The sequence below is a fragment of the Erpetoichthys calabaricus genome (assembly GCF_900747795.2).
Source record: "Erpetoichthys calabaricus chromosome 1 unlocalized genomic scaffold, fErpCal1.3 SUPER_1_unloc_7, whole genome shotgun sequence".
NCBI lineage: Eukaryota > Metazoa > Chordata > Cladistia > Polypteriformes > Polypteridae > Erpetoichthys > Erpetoichthys calabaricus.
In genome coordinates this window covers 120,806-138,841 of record NW_026261598.1, presented here as the reverse complement: position 1 = coordinate 138,841, position 18,036 = coordinate 120,806, and the positions used below count along the sequence as shown (strand labels likewise).

General features: G+C 42.5%; 1 protein-coding gene and 2 non-coding genes across 3 annotated transcripts in view; all 3 read right to left on the bottom strand.

Moving 5' to 3' along the window:
• The window catches only part of LOC127526438 (zinc finger protein 845-like), a gene marked incomplete at its 5' end in the record, with an annotated part of 164,267 nt that overhangs the window by 46,114 nt on the left and 100,117 nt on the right, over window positions 1-18,036 (bottom strand). The gene's annotated exons all lie outside the window — the stretch shown is intronic.
• Window positions 750-821, bottom strand: trnaq-cug (transfer RNA glutamine (anticodon CUG)). The gene has a single exon. It is a non-coding gene; the product is annotated as a tRNA-Gln (tRNA).
• trnam-cau (transfer RNA methionine (anticodon CAU)) lies at window positions 2,712-2,783 on the bottom strand. The gene has a single exon. It is a non-coding gene; the product is annotated as a tRNA-Met (tRNA).

Sequence of the window (18,036 nt, the reverse complement as noted above, 5' to 3'; positions counted from 1 at the left end):
TAAAATATACCATTACAGTGAAGAGGTAACTTCAATTTGAAAAAACTGACATATCCTAACTTATAAAAACATGAATGATTCAAAACTGTAATGTACAATTACTTCCCAAAAAGTTCTTGTGCAAAGTATATAAGACATCTGTATGAATTAATAAATGTTCCTAAATTCTTCACACTTGTGGCATATTTATAAATCATAAATCACTCATATCATGTTAAATTTGTGCATGTAAAAAAGTGCCCTCAAATATCTCTATGTGGAACAAAATACAGAAAGAGAAAGAAATGGTCCCCGTTCGGGGTAAGAAAAGAAATCCCTGCAATGTAAATAATTCTCCGATTGTCTTTATAGATTTTGGATGGAGGGTGTTGAGAACACAAATATTACCTGATTAATATTAGCAAATAGTAATTATTATTAATATTAACAGATGTTAGCTACCTCAGATTATTGATCACTTGTGAGAGCCAAAGGGCAAGTAAGTGCTTTCCAGGAGAATTTGGAGGTCTGCACAGTCCCCCTGCAAGCAGATTAACTTCAATTGTCAGCCGCTATCCACACTGCAGATATTTAAAAAACGCACAAACCCGAGTAAACTGCCTTAGATTTTTCACGAAGTGTGCAAGTGAAGTAACCAGTTACAGTCCTTTTAAATGTATGCTTTTAAAACTCGCTCTGAACTTTTATCACTGAACAGTAATGTCTCTCTATTTCGTGCGCCCGAATTTTACGAACCAAGACAGACAAACAGATTCCACTGAGACTTGAACTCGGATCACTGGATTCAGAGTCCAGAGTGCTAACCATTACACCATGGAACCGTCTTAAGCACTTTTTTACAGTAAATACGGTAATGGCAAAGCACTGTAACGTGTTTATTTACATTTTAGGTGCTAGTTTGACATACTAAAAACTTTCAGTGCTTTTTTAATAATGTAAATATACTTGTAATACTTCTGTGCCCTCGGAATCTTTACCCGATGCATACACTGCATTTTTGCGTCTCATATTTGGGACGACCTTCACACATTTAAGAGTTTGTATTTACCTCTGGTGAGAATTTCCGCAGTTCCTACCTGTGACATTTCACCTTCCCTCATAGTTGAGCTCACTTGAAGTTTTCTGAGTGTCTTAGGAGACTCTTTGGATGGCAGTACCTGTTCATTTCATATGTTGCCCAAAAAGCAATTATAGATGTTCTAAAAAAAATCGTAAAAAATAAGAAGCAAACGAAACATATTGTAGCATACCTGTGTCCGGATATAAGAGGGACTAACTGTTTGAGAGGCCAAGTCCAAAATGATGGGATTCCTGGAGAAGCGGACTTGAAATCCTCGCTAGTGAGCGGAAATTGAGAGGGGCGTGTCACCGCTGCTGAAGCCCATCCCCCTGGCTGCGTGGCTCTAATGTGTACCCGAGTATTAGGTCGGCTCACGGAGGGGAGGAACAGGGAGACAGACAAGTTGCCTGTGACCCCGGGTACGCGAGAATTTAGCCCTACCTCTGTAATACACCTTTTACTGTCAGATGCGTCCGATTGAAAACCGCATGGGGGGTGGCGTGATGATTTCGCGCTGTCCACGGCCGTTTTCCGAGAGCTGAACAGGGGAAACAAGGCTCAAAGATCAGGGGCTATAGGTCTAGCTTCTGTGAACATGTTGGGGGACGTCTCTCGAAGATTAGGGGCAACACGCTTGAGATCGGGAGGCTAAAGCCCTGGAACACCCCTGCCTAACGACGCCACTGGGCAGGCGGTGTTTATGTGTGGGCAAATGAGATAAGCAGCTGGGAGCGTCCATCAGAGTGTAAAGCGGCAAATTCCATTCCATTCCAATCCCGTTACAATATTAAACGTGTCGAATTTCTCTAGATAAAATGCGACAACAAAATTTTTTTTTGGGGGGGGCCCATTTTTTATACATTAATGTAGAGCATCGAGATAGAAAGACTATAAGACCCATAACGAATGGGAGTTAAGACAAATAATGGGCGCATTTTTTCCACAACAAATGATGTACAATAGTCTTCTTGCAGAAATAAACTACGCTGTAAAAGCATGTAAACCGCTCCGTAAAAATAACAGTCACTTCTCTAGACGGGCTATTGCACTCTCACAGTGTTACAGATCGTGTGGTGTCCCTTTCCACGTCTCTCCGTTATCATTTACATCGCCGTGTTTATACTGTCCTGACAATCTCCACCAGCGTTCTCGAGCCTTCTCGGACTTGAAAGGTATAACGAGAAATGTCCTGGGGTTCCAGGTACGTAGAACTCAGGACACCTGTGAATACCCTGCTATCGATCGCCTCTCCATCCCCGTCTCTAGGGTGACAATGCTGGTTACTACAGTGTGTATGTTTTGTACATTGGATAAGGCCGTTTTTTTTATTTTTACTTCGTTGTCTCACTAGAAGGTACTACTTAGAAAGGAACTATCTATCTAATGTGAAATTCTCCCCTGGGAAACCCTTACTGAGTGCAGATAGACGTGTGGGTATACAATGACCAGGGTGAGGTCCCGCCTTGTACCCAGCAGCATAGACTCGTCTAGAAAACGATTGACAATATGCTCCATTGCAAGGAGCTTTAAAAGGAAAACATTATTTCAGTATGTTATTGGCACAACAACTTTGCAAAATAAGCAATGTTACATAACAGGAAGATACAATTGATGCTTTGAACAGAATAATAAAAGGTTAAAAATAAATTTTTAGCAGAGGATGGTTTCGATCCATCGACCTCTGGGTTATGGGCCCAGCACGCTTCCGCTGCGCCACTCTGCTCGATATTACTGTCTGCTTGTAAATTAAATAAATAAATAATCAACATGTCGCTAGAGGGTGATGTTTATCAAATCCAGTTTATTTTTATTTAAATAAAATAAAAGTAAACCAAATGATCACTTAACGTGCCATAAAATGATTTAAATAGGTCTCAAATGTTCAAAACTATAACTAAATCACAAAAGACACCAGAGTATAAAAATAACAAGGCAAAAGAAAAGCAATACATTTATTATTCAATTGAAATATTGTGTATCATACAATAGTTAAAATTTTTTTTTTTTTTTTTAAGTCATAATTGTTGCCTGGGTGGCGCAGCTTCCCGGGTCCTCCCTCCGTGGAGTTTGCATGTTCTCCTCCCGTGTCTGCGTGGGTTTTCCTCCCACAGTCCAAAGACATGTGAGTTAGGTGCATTGGCGATTCTAAATTGTCCCTAGTGTGTGTGATGTGTGTGTGTGTGTGTGTGTGCGCCCTTGTTTCCTGCCTTGTGCCCTGTGTTGGCTGGGATTGGCTCCAGCAGATCCCCATCACCCTGTAGTTAGAATATAGCGGGTGGGATAATTGATGGATGGATAATTGTTGCCGAACATAGTCGGTGGCTATGTGCATCGTGCTTTACCCAATTACATCCATTCGTCCTTCCATCTTTCAAACCTGCTTATCCAGTCATCTGGAAAATACATTTTGTTTGGAAAAGTACAATTGTGAAGTTTTAGAATTTATACTTAGGAAACAAAATAGTGCACAGTAACATGCCTTTGTCTCACTGAATAAACCTTACAACAATTCAGAGCTCTGCAAATTATTGCAACAACAACATCATAAATGTATTCAAATGTCAGTAGCTGGACATCCCTCAGTTACGCTTGTCTGCTCTTTAGATAGATAGATAGATAGATAGATAGATAGATAGATAGATAGATAGATAGATAGATAGATAGATAGATAGATAGATAGATAGATAGATAGATAGATAGATAGATAGATAGATAGATAGATAGATAGATAGATCTTTATTTGTCCCCAAGGGGAAATTTGGCTTTCTATAAAAGCTCTTTAAATGAATAAATACATAAATAGACAGATAAATACAAATTTACACACATATACCAGAATGACTAAAAAGGAAGAAGAAAGAAAACGCCTCAGTGTTAGTGTGTCATGGAGAGAATGTGCAGCATTGTTCATAATGCCACTCAGTTTTGTTTTACCTCTCTCCTTTGCTGCTACCTCCATGGTCCAGAATGCATCCTATAACTGAGCCTGCCCTTTTAGTTAGCTTGTACATTCAGTGGCCTCTCTTGAAGTGATCTTACCAGCCCAACACACACCATACTGGTTATCAAAGAGTCACAGAAGATGTGATGGATGTCACTATTGAGTCTCCCAAGTAAAAAAGAGCATGCTGTGCCCTTCCTTATATAGTTCCTCTGTGTTCTGAGACCAGTCCACCCTGTTATTGATGTGGCCCCCCAAGTACTTGTAGAACCTCGTTATCTTTATATCACTACCTGCTTAGTGACCAGACATAGAGGCTATTTGGTGTGTCAAAAGTCAATAAGCAATTCCTTGGTTTTGCTGATTTCTGAGATGCAGACAATTCTCTTTGCACCAAGAAACAAAGTTGTTTACCTGACTCCTCTCCTCTGTCTCATCCCCCTTATCATTATATACCCCATAATTGCTGAATCATCTGAGACATTCCACAAGTAACATGACCTGATCCTATATTTATAGTATGAGGTGTACAGAGTGAAGAGAAGAGCAGGCAGGACTGTTCCTTTTGGTGTCCCAGTGTTGTTCACATCCACGTCAGAGGTGTGGTCCTTAAGTCTCACAAACTGAGGTCTGTCTGACAGTTGGTCCCGTTATCCGGGACACCACAGGCTCATCTACCTGCAGAATCTCTTCTCTTACTGTTGAACATGCACACACTATAGTTATCCTCTTTGCCTATACTTTATCGCAAGCCTTTCTTAATTGAGCCTTCTGAATCTACAGTATATGAACGACTACGTGCTACTGACATTTTATTTAACTTTTTTTGGAACTTGTTGTGTCACAAATAATTTTTTTTGAGGATTGGCGAACCATTAAAAGGTTACTTTGCTAAATATCTTCCAGTCAATAGCTTGCTTTAACGAACGACATTAAGCAAAGCGCCCCTGTGTTACTATGCCAAACTGAGTTCGCGTGTCAGTCTATCTAGATATTTATCTTTGTTTATGACTGAGACTTGTTACAATTAACGTATTTATCAGATATACGTAAGTAGAAATCATTTCACCGACTATTAACTGGTCAATAGCAATTTTATTTAAAACGTAACGCAGGTTCCACCAAGATTTGAACTTCGATCGCTGGATTCAGAGTCTAGAGTGCTAACCATCAGACCATAGAACCTTAATTTCTTTACCATCGTACTACTAAAATGCCTGCAGTGTTTAGGCATTCACTTTATTAAAATAGGTAAAAAGTATTTTGTTTTGGTAAGTACTCGTTTGTTTTCTTATATAATTGCGTTGTTTAAAGACTAAAGCCGGGATGCGGATAAAAATCTATCATTTTGAACTGTGCATATTACCCAGAAAATGAATATATTCTGTACTTTTAATAGCAATGTGTGCGATCACAAAACACTTTCCAGAGAAAACAATATTTCAAATGTATAGGGTTTTAAAATTAACGTATACCAATGGATCTACGTAAATAGCACGTGAAGAATACAATGCTGAGATATGCTAATGTTCAAAAACAGAGTTAGCAGAGGATGGTTTCGATCCATCGACCTCTGGGTTATGGGCCCAGCACGCTCCCGCTGCGCCACTCTGCTTTTCAAAAATTTAAATTTGCAGTGATGTAAAAAAAACTATACAAGCATCCAACTGCAGTCAGGACATGTTTCAGTTCTTAATATATCAGCGCACCTCAGACACTATGAAGCCCGTACGTTCCCGTCGCCTTCTAGAGACACACTCCTCATGCGCTCGTGTGTCGTCCTCCCCGTTTTCAGATGGAATCGGGAGCTTCGAGGCCTGTGTAATGCACGCTTCAAAAACTTGCAACATGTATTTTCACATCTGGACCTCTTACAGCAAGTCACTACCACAGAATGAGTTTGTCTGTTAATTTTTGTATATGGAGAATGTAAGAAAATAAATGCATAATAAGAACGCCACAATGTCATCACATTTCAATATAATAAAACACAAGAACAACGTATCAAACATTACTTTTATTTAAGGTGGCATAGTGCAAAACGGCATAAGGTATAGTTTCGCTATTGTCTCGACTGCTACAAATACAATAGACCATTATGAATTGTATTAATAGAGAATTTCCTTAATATGAATCAAATAAACCATATAATTTGAGTAAACAGTGCATGCCGATCTTCAGAAGTTCTTTCGAATATTCACTTGGCATTACTACTGTGAACTGTGCTATTACTGACCTCATTATTTTCTTGTTTTTATATTAATGCAATACTTTACGTTAAGTCTCCCGATGCGGTTTTATTGATAAACTGTATTGCTTTAATTTTTATACCTCCGACAATTTAGTAACCAGACTCATTTGAGAACAATATTGACATCTAGTGGATTTTTTGTGTAAGTTACTAATGGCTTTTACTTTATAATTTAGATGTATAGATCTTTATTGTCATTGTCACTTTTACAAAGGAACAACGAAATTGAAGGACACATTTCACACACATTCATACTCATATCCATGTATGTATACTTCTTTATATACCATCCAATAAATAAGCTATAATTTCCTTCTGAGCTGCAGTGTGAAATACTCTGAATTCTTTTGCCTGTGTTCTGACCGACACTCCAGAGTGAACACTACATGTCCTGAACTCCTCATAGATACACAGTCGCCTTTTGCTATGTGCATACTCATACCAGAAGATTTCATACCATACTGATGGCTTTGCTGTTATAATGGCCCCTCGGCGCATCTTTGTGTAATTATTTGCTACAAGCCACAGCAGAACAAATCCACTGTTGAAACAGAATTGGAGAGACAAAAGAATTAACATATGCAGCCTGAAGCTAAGAGGCTTGAATAAATTATTGATAGGTGAAGTCACTGTGGAATATGTAAAACTCTACTCGTGACAGTTGCTGTGAGCAGACAAGTGAATAGGAAACTTATCCTTACCTCAAGAAAATGGTACTGAGAATCTATAATAAAATGCGTCACTTCCAGGTTCCTTTTGTTGTCACAAGCATGACCAAAAATATGGAAGTCTATCCCTCCTCAGGAAGAACAGGCACTGTGTTTCTTCACAGATGATGTTAGAGGACTTTTGTTGACTATACACTAATGCAAAACTGCTGAGCGCAGAGCAGATTACACCCGGTGTCCTCCCAGAGGAGAAACTCCTTTCTCAGATTAAACAGAATGGGCTCAAGGCTCACCCTGCTGGTCCCTCCAAGGAAAATATTTCTGCTCTCTTAGCCTTAAAACATTTTCCAGCCCCAAAACCAGAAGTTTTCTAAAATTTGTTCAGACATTAATTGCTAAATTATGTGCAACAAGAACTGAAACAGATATTATGACTGTGACCTCCATTCCTGCTGTTGTGAATATTTCTCTGATGGCTCCTACATTGCTACATACACCAGATAATTTCAGATCAATCATCTATATGGAATGCTAATGGTTTCCATCCATCCATCCATCCTCTTCCGCTTCTCCGAGGTCGGGTCGCGGGGGGCAGCAGCTTGAGCAGAGATGCCCAGACTTCCCTCTCCCCGGCCACTTCTTCTAGCTCTTCCAGGAGAATCCCAAGGTGTTCCCAGGCCAGTCGAGAGACATAGTCCCTCCAGCGTGTCCTGGGTCTTCCCTGGGGCCTCCTCCCAGTTAGACGTGCCCGGAATGCCTCACCAGGTAGGCGTCCAGGAGGCATCCTGATCAGATCCCGAGCCACCTCATCTGACTCCTCTCAATGCGGAGAGCAGCGGCTCTACTCTGAGCCCCTCCCGGATGACTGAGCTTCTCACCCCTATCTTTAAGGGAGAGCCCAGACACCCTGCGGAGGAAACTCATTTCAGCCGCTTGTATTCGCGATCTCGTTCTTTTCGGTCACTACCCATAGCTCATGACCATAGTAGGTGAGGGTAGGAACATAGATCGACTGGTAAATTGAGAGCTTCGCCTTGTGTCTCAGCTCCTTTTTCACCAAGACAGACCGATGCAGAGCCCGCATTCCTGCGGATGCCGCACCGATCCGCCTGTCAATCTCATGCTCCATTCTTCCCTCACTCGTGAACAAGACCCTGAGATACTTGAACTCCTCCACTTGGGGCAGGATCTCACTACCAACCCCTGAGAGGGCACTCCACCCTTTTCCGGCTGAGGACCATGGTCTCGGATTTGGAGGTGCTGATTCCCATCCCAGCCACTTCACACTCAGCTGCGAACCGATCCAGAGAGAGCTGAAGATCACGGCCTGATGAAGCAAATAGGACAACATCATCTGCAAAAAGCAGTGACCCAATCCTGAGTCCACCAAACCGGACCCCCTCAACGCCCTGGCTGCGCCTAGAAATTCTGTCCATAAAAGTTATGAACAGAATCGGTGACAAAAGGGCAGCCCTGGCGGAGTCCAACTCTCACTGGAAATGGGTTCGACTTACTGCTGGCAATGCGGACCAAGCTCTGGCACCGGTTGTACAGGGACTGAACAGCCCTTATCAGGGGGTCCGGTACCCCATACTCTCGGAGTACCCCCCACAGAATTCCTCGAAGGACATGGTTGAACTCCTTTTCCAAGTCCACAAAACACATGTAGACTGGTTGGGCAAACTCCCATGCACCCTCTAGGACCCTGCTAAGGGTATAGAGCTGGTCCACTGTTCCGCGACCAGGACGAAAACCACACTGTTCCTCCTGAATCCGAGGCTCGACTATCCAATGGACCCTCCTCTCCAGGACCCCTGAATAGACTTTTCCAGGGAGGCTGAGGAGTGTGATCCCTCTGTAGTTGGAACACACCCTCCGGTCCCCTTTTTTAAAGAGGGGGACCACCACCCCCGGTCTGCCAATCCAGAGGAAATGTCCCTGATGTCCATGTGATGTTGCAGAGGCGTGTCAACCAAGACAGTCCTACAACATCCAGAGCCTTGAGGAACTCCGGGCGTATCTCATCCACCCCCGGGGGCCCTGCCACCAAGGAGTTATTTGACCACCTCGGTGACCTCAGTCCCAGAGATGGCGGAGCCCACCTCTGAGTCCCCAGGCTCTGCTTCCACATTGGAAGGCATGTTAGTGGGATTGAGGAGGTCTTCGAAGTACTCCCCCTACTGACCCACAACGTCCCGAGTCGAGGTCAGCAGCGCACCATCCCCACCATATACAGTGTTGACACTGCACTGCTTCCCCTCCTGAGACGCCGGACGGTGGACCAGAATCTCCTCGAAGCCGTCCGAAAGTCGTTCTCCATGGCCTCCCCCAAACTCCTCCCACGCCCGAGTTTTTGCCTCAGCAACCACCAAGAGCCGCATTCCGCTTGGCCTGCCGGTACCTATCAGCTGCCTCCAGGGTCCCACAGGACAAAAGGGTCCTGTAGGACTCCTTCTTCAGCTTGACGCATCCCTCACCGCCAGTGTCCACCAACGGGTTCGGGGATTGCCGCCACGACAGGCACCGACCACCTTACGGCCACAGCTCGGTCAGCTGCCTCAACAATAGAGGCACAGAACATGGCCCATTCGGACTCAATGTCCCCACCTCCCTCGGGATGTGGTCGAAGTTCTGCGGAGGTGGGAGTTGAAGCTACTTCTGACAGGGGGCTCTGCCAGACGTTCCCCAGCAGACCCTCACAACACGTTTGGGCCTACCAGGCCTGACCGGCATCCTCCCCCACCATTGAAGCCAACTCACCACCAGGTGGTTATCAGTTGACAGCTCTGCCCCTCTCTTCACCCGAGTGTCCAGGACATGTGGCCGCAAGTCCGACGACACGACCACAAAGTCGATCATCGTACTGAGGCCTAGGGTGTCCTGGTGCCAAGTGCACATATGAACACCCCTATGCTTGAACATGGTGTTCGTTATGGATAATCCGTGATGAGCACAGAAGTCCAATAACAAAACACCGCTCGGGTTCAGATCAGGGGGGCCATTCCTCCCAATCACCCCCTTCCAGGTCTCACTGTCATTGTTCACGTGAGCATTGAAGTCTCCCAGCAGAACGAGGGAGTCCCCAGAAGGTATGCCCTCTAGCACCCCCTCCAGGGACTCCAAAAAGGGTGGGTACTCCAAACTGCTGTTCAGTGCATACGCACAAACAACAGTTAGGACCCGTCCCCCCCACCGAAGGCGGAGGGAGGCTACCCTCTCGTCTACCGGGGTAAACCCCCAATGTACAGGCTCCAAGTCGGGGGGCAATAAGTATACCTCTCACCGGGGGCAACTCCAGAGTGGTAGAGAGTCCAGCCCCTCTCAAGGAGATTGGTTCCAGAGTCCAAGCTGTGCGTTGAGGCGAGTCCAACTATTTCTAGCCGGAACCTCTCAACCTCGCGCACTAGCTCAGGCTCCTTTCCCTTCAGAGAGGTGACATTCCACGTCCCAACAGCCAGCTTCTGTAGCTGAGGATCGGATCGCCAAGGTCCCCGCCTTCGGCCACCACCCAACTCACACTGCACCCGACCTCCTTGACCCCTCCCATAGGTGGTGAGCCCATGGGAAGGGGGACCCACGTTGCCTCTTCAGGCTGTGCCCGGCTGAGCCCCATGGGTGCAGGCCTGGCCACCAGGCGCTCGCCATCGAGCCCCACCTCCAGGCCTGGCTCCAGAGGGGGGCCCCAGTGACCCACGTCGGGGCAAGGGAAAACGCCGTCCAAAGTTTTCTTTCATCATAGGAGGTTTGAAATGCTAATGGTATGCAAAACAAAAAAGAAAAACGTCTCGAATTTATTGATTAGCATTTAATTGATGTAATGCTAATCAGGGAGATTTATCTACATCCCAGTTCAGAATTCAGAATGAGAAGTCACTCTTGTCTGCAGATCTGACAGAATTAAAGGGAAGGGAGGCGGCACGGCCATTCTTGTTAAAAGAGGAACAGAACATTCTGAATCAACCACACCACAGTTAACCTTATTGGATGCTAACTCAGTGATGCTAAATACTGGAGACGGCACTTTGGGAATAAATGCAGCATACAACAACCTCCAGAATGATCTACCTGTACAAAAACTGGATTTGCTTTTCCAGTCAAACCAGCCATCCTAGCAGGAGACTTAAATGTAAAATACCCATCTTGGAACAGAAAAAGAATTAATAAACAAGGTAGGTCACTCATTAATATTTCAGACAACAACTACTTAATAGTGATAGGACCAGAAGAAACAAAACACAAATGGGCACAGACCTAATGTACCAGACATCTCAATCCTCCAGGATACAACACACTCTCCATTCATCAACTCCATTCCAGAACTGAGCTCTGACCACAACCAACTTCAATGCATCCACTGAATTCTTTCTTAACAGAGTTTAATATTTTACATTTTAAAGTGATATAACTTGGTGGTGCATTTTCAGTTGATCTCAGGTGGGAAAACACGTCATACTGAGCTGTAGCACTTCTGATGGTTTTTATCTTATTGTACACTAGGGGGCCCCTTCCACTGCTCACTTCACTCGTCCACCCCAGGGTTTGGTTAACCATAAATACAATTTAAAGAGATTGTTATTTTCATGGGAATTGTTACATATGCATTATTTTTACTTTTACTTTAAAACTTTATCAAAAACAATATTTGGAATTAACTTTTCTTCAGAATCGCATTGAATTTTGATTCCGTGTTTGAACTTACATTGTGACAACGCAACATATAACTGCCTGTGAGTGAATATTGTTTCTTTCTCTCTAATAAATAAAATGGCTTTTTCGAATGTTTGTCCATGCTCTTTCTTCTTCGCTTAATCATTGACGCGTCATCTAGAAAGTATAAAATTATTGTCCTGATAAAATTTATAAGAGCTGGGAGTGCAGGAAGTGTGTCTGACAAAAGCATTCACACAACGAAGGTTAGATGACCGTGGTCTTGTTTGAAAATTGTTGTAAGTATGGCGTGACTTGAAAGAATCTCATGTTAAAAGTCTCCGTCTCACGGGGCTTCATACCATGCCAACATGTTTGGAATCTTTTAATTCTCGCTGGCAACATGAATTAGATGATCTACAAGTGTCCGACATAAAGTTTAAATCCGAACAATATATTAGATCTCTTTTCACTGTTCCATTATTTCACCGAGTAATAATTTCCATTTGTTTGTGCTAATGCGATCTTTACTATCATTTTTTGAGACTTTCAAATTTTCGTAATTTCATTATCTCTAACCTGCTCTGCGTGTGTATCACGCCAGCGTTTTTGAATTCTTTACGATGTTCTACTTTGCCATCTACTCTTTGTCTTTTATTTCCAGTCCTGGGTGTTGTTAAATCTCTTGGTACAAAGACTTGTCTCACCAAGAAAATCACGTCTCGTTTTTTTTTTTTTATAATAGAGAGATTAAGGATTAATTTCAGTGGCATCTTGCTTCCCACTAAAGTCATGAAGGATCACAAAGCAGCACGTCAATTCAACATATTTTAGTTTGCAATCCCAAGATCCTTATCTAGTAGTTCATTTAAAGGTAAAAGTGATTTGATCCGCACGCCATCAAGGCACTTTAAATATTTACTAGTTCTCATCACAGCCAGGTATTTGAAAGGTTGGGGGAATCACATGTGGAACTGCACAAACACTGTGTGTGCCAAGGTAATATTCAGAGAATACAACAAAAATACTTAATAGGAGAAAGAAATAACACATGGACTTGATGTCTTCTCCAAAATTCGCTAACACTTGTACCCCAGTTTTATCCTCAGGAAAATAAAGGGAAATTTGCAGACTTCCTCACAAATGCTGGATTTTTAAAACTCCACATTCCATAACCTTTTTCTTTTCTGTAGAACGAAGCACAACACCAATCTCATCCCATTCAGCTTTAAAGGAGCAACAATGGGTTACTCTCCTGCACAGCAAACACCTAAAGTTACAGATACCTAACATACTGATGTGGGCACTCAACAACCAAGTAATTTTGAAAATGGCAGCAGAACATCTGAGGTTGGAAAATTGTATGTGCAGCTAAAATTTCGTTGAATTTGCTCATGTGATCTGTTGATAAATAATCATTATTTACCAACTCATTCATTGCAAAATCTGACAGTGGTAAGATCACTTCTTCCATAACACTAAATACAAACACTAAGTACACACTAACACTACAAAACAGCAACACTGCCGGGAAGAACACTAAATGAGATAAAGTAAAAGTCTACTAAACTTCTTTATTATAACTGCTTTATTATAGCAGGTGAGGGGACGCTGGCGCACGCTTGTTGTCGCCGCTCCTCCCTGTTAACAACACTTTCACAACAAACACAGCAAAATTCCCCTTAATTCTGCACTTTCTTATACGCGATGTCACGAAAACAAAGAAACAGCACAGTCCATGCAAACTCTTCGCCTCCTTGGTTTTTGACCTTATGATTGTCAACATCAAATCAATAAAGTCATTTTAAGAAGATGACAAGTCTGCTATAGTCAGTTCATTTAACGCTCCATTTAAAAAGTTTGCTTATACAGAATATAAAACAGAATCTCAATGATGCGGGACTCGCGAGTAGTAACGAATAATATATGACACTGAGAAATTATAATTCCTAATAACAGGAACAAGTAAAAACTACAACTTCCTAAAACGGACACTGTAAATGTAGGCATTTCAATAAATAATTTAGGAGACTTGTGTGTGCATTTCAATACCAATTTAAGAACTACGTAGGCCACCTGTTGTACTATAGAAACGCTACTCAAGCAGCACTTAACAGTAAATAATCTAACAGGACTATGACTGGACTGTAGCGAAGATGCTGCGCCGCTACAATAAAGGGTCACACTGTCATTCTGCATGTTAGAAGGCGCTGATTGGCTGAAACTGTTTATAGCGAATTGTCCCAAGTGAAGTGCCGTATAGCGATCAGAAACGAAAAGACACATTTAGTCATGCTGCACTGTAGTTTGTTTTTCTACAATACAAATTCAGTACGACACCAGGGTCTCCAAACACACAAATATGAAGCTTATTACGTTTTACAGTGAAACTCTTTACGATACACAATATAATTAGGAGACGTGTGCCCCTGCCCGACTACAGCGGCCCAACCTTCCCTCGACAGCTCGAGTCGCTTGCTATCCGTCTAAGACCATAAACGGTTTTCCAGTTTCTTAAAAAAAATGGATCAGACTAAGAAAAAAAAAACAGTCCCATATTTAAAAACTAAATTTTGACCTTAAATAAAATATTCTTTTGTTTTTCTTGTTATCCTTTTGTTGAACAGTCGATTAAAATTGATTAAAGCATCGGAATTAAAAGCTTTTAAAACCAAATAAATATTTCAATTAAGGTCAAAATTGAAATCCGTTTTTTTCTACACCACTCTATACTGTCATTTGTATTAAATGAGTTTGAATTGTGGAATTGCGAAGGCGAATTTAGAACACATGGAGGGTGAGGATCAATGCGCTCTCCTGTACGCTCTAAATGTAAATGCTGATGAGATATGAAACGTAACCAGTAGTCAACGTGCACGCTGGCTGCCCAATCGAATAGTGAATAAGCTGCTCTTTGGGGTTCATATATTTGTAAATCTGACGGACTCTAAAGGAGTCAGTGCCTCACCAGCCAATGACCTCACCGCACGTCACTGATCAGGAGGACAATCACGGAAATGCGAATGACAGGAGCAGCGCTAAGTGTCCGGACTTATAAAACATTAAAAAATTGCTTTCGGAGAACCACACCGAAACACGTCTATGATGCTCTCTGGTGACTGGCACCCCCTAGGACTGCACAGTCCTCTCTTTTTCTCAAGTTCCTCAACTTGTTCATGTCACAAGTACATACCTCTCCGCTTGTTAAACTGTTGTCTTCCACCTGACAGACCAGCACGACTCCGATTAACATTCAGTCCCTCACTTAAGAAAATCACAGTCTGATTTGAACTGCACATGCGCACCAATTATCAGGACGTACGCCCCGAGCTGTATAGTGCGCATGTGCACACATTTCCTGGTCCGCAGACAGAGACGTCCTTTGTATTGTAAAAGAGAAGCACTTCGATCAGACAGCAGCGTTGACACACTGGACCAAAAATATTATTGAGTTATTCATTTAAGACTCGCTGATATTTTTGGTCAGTCCTTCATAAACATATTTGAATGTCTCCTAAGCGTTCTTAGTTTTCAAAGTAAATTATTAAGAGAGTGAGAGGTTGGAAGCACCACACAACGAACCGCCTGGATTGGGACCCGAGTGTAGCGGGTGACACCTCAGCACCACACTGGACACTGTAAGGTTTTATATGGTGGCTGGAGAGCCAATCCTGCCACCAACCCCAAAATTTTCCCTGCAAGTTGGAGGACCTGCTGGCAGGGCTGGATGAAGATTAACATCACACCCAAGATGAAGCAATTGTAGGTTAAGGGCCCTGCTCAAGGGTCCGGCAGATCAGAATCACTACTGGCATTTAAGGGATTCAAAGGGTTTATTAAAAAATGTTTATCCCGTTGTAAACTGAACCATCATGTAATGTCATGAAACAAATATATTCCATTGCGTATTATGAAACTTTTGATCATTAAAACATTGTAAAGTGAAAAGGCCATTCCTACTAACTAAAGCTCGCCAGTCTTATCACTTAATTCCTCCCAAGATAACATCAAGTCAAGTTCTGAAGTTCCATAAGTCCTACTGTCCACCACACTTTTGGTCACCAATTCCAGGTGTTTGCAGGTTCTTTGCGTGAAGAAAGATGTCCTAATATTTCTGCGAAATTTACCCCCTTAGCAAGTTTTCCAAGTGTGTCCCTGTGATCTTCGATTGTCATTTTAAAGTCACAGTCCTGATCCACTGGACTAATTCCCTTCATAATTTTAAATATTTCAGTCATGTCTCCCCTTACTCTCCATTTTCTTAAACTGTAAAGGCTCAGCTCTTTTGATCTTTCCTCATAACTCTACCCCTGGAATGAGCCTAGTCTCTCTTCTCTGGACCTTTTCTAGTGCTACTTAGTCTTTTTGTAGAGCAGAGACCACAATGCACACAGGACTCCAGATGAGGCCTAACCAGTGTGTTATAAATGCCTGAGCAGATCCTCCTTGGACTTGTATCCACACATCAAGGCGCTGTATAACATGACATCCTGTTAGCCTTCTTAATGGCTTCTCAACACTGTCACTTCAATTTTCAGATCTTCCATTGTGTATTAAACTCTCACATTTTTACTACCTACATGTAATTCTTTACATTTACTTACATTTAGTTTCATCTGCCACAAATCTGCCCAAGCCTGTATGCTGTCCAAGTCCTTATGTGATGATTCCACAAATTCGAGATTATCTGTCAATTCACCCAGTTTGGTATCATCTGCACCAGCAGCTTGTTACTGTCAAAGCGGAGATGGGCACCCTTAGCCCAAAGAAGGCACTCGGAGTCTCAGGACAGGCAGCAGAATCAAGTTTTATAGTGCAATGCACATACAGACTCAGAGTCAGGTGAACGGAGTGCTCAGCAATGGTGCCATCTTACTTTTATTACAGTCCTTATCAAGAGCGTACCTCACTTAGCTCATTTGTCCCCTCATCTGACTCCCACCATCCCACTGTCTTGTCCTGCCTCTAGATTGGCTCCACCAATATTTCCCAGACTAATGAGTGTAGCACTCTGTTCTGTCCATCATGCCCACTTGGACAGACCCTCTCCCCACCTTACACCCGTCCAGTACCTGCACCATTTATTTCCAGTCCTCAGCTCACATTCACCACATAGAAAATGTCTGACCTTGACTTATGAATTATTTGTAGTTTCCAGTCTTCTAAGAAAAAAAAAAATATAGTAACAGGCCTTTTTGTGATTTAACCCTTACTTACTAACGTGGACTAGGACACAATGCTTATTTTCATAATATGCTCTTGATTCTCTTTGAATATATGCAAATCAGCAACTTTAAGAATATACTTTTCTATATTTTCCCTCTTTTTGAGGCCCAATAATTTTTATACACAGAAGGTGAAAAGGAGGAACCAGCTCTCAATCTTCTTTGGGCCTTAAACCCGAGACCACTGTTAGTCTTCACAACCTCTGGTTCACCGTTAACCCCCTCGTGGTGACACAGAGGCCAGACATCTCTCCCCTTTCATAGACTAGAGAGGAGTAAAAGACCTCTTACTGGCCAAATCAAAGGAGGTGCACAAGATGTGTCAGTAGTACAAGTATACAGTAGGACAAATATAAGTAGAAGTCGCACAACGTAACAATAACACAATGGATTACAGGTAATCTAAAAATCATTATAAGACAGTTTAGAGCAGCAACAGCAGATGATTACAGAATCCAGTGTCCTTCACAGTCTTGTGCAGATGTCCTCCAGTGTGTAATTATGTGAAATATTGCTATGACCCAGGAACTTTGTGCACCATAGAGGGTCCTCTTCCTGGGGAGCGGTTACCAGCACTTCACCCAGGAAGCCTTTAGTTTGCCATCTCCTTACCCAAAATGTCATCGAGGAGAAAATCAACATTTGAAGCTACAGATGCTTGTGGTTCAATAACTTGGATATTCATCTGTTTGACAGCAGATCTGGTAATAAGTGATCTGAAAACTGGCAACAGGCAGCAAAACACAAAATACAAGACATCCAAGTATAATCAAGAGAATAATTCCTGCTTTTCTTAATTATGCTTTCGTGTGCCCAGGTTGAAATGGCATTAAATACAAAATTTGAATTCCCTTCCCTTATTTTCTTTAATTTCTTTCCTAAGGCTTTACGCTTGGCCATAACTTGTGTAAAAGATCCACCAGGTGCTGTGTCTATTAGGTATAAAAGTGCAACACTCCTCTCCTAAAATATGGCGCACTCCTCCTTCTTCTGCCCACAGCAGTCTAACAACCTGCCTATTCTGCCATGTCATGTGACTGGTACCATCCAATGCTCTCCTAATGCTGATAAGGCGGAGTCAGTACAGCTGATAAATCTCTGCTGATTATAATACAGATAATTAATCCACGCTGTGTTTCTATTAGGTGTAATCCACCCAAATACAGACTCAAGTCCTGATTGAATTTCATCCCTTGCTTTTAAACTCATTTAGAAGGCTCTAGGTTGTCTTATTGTATCTAAGT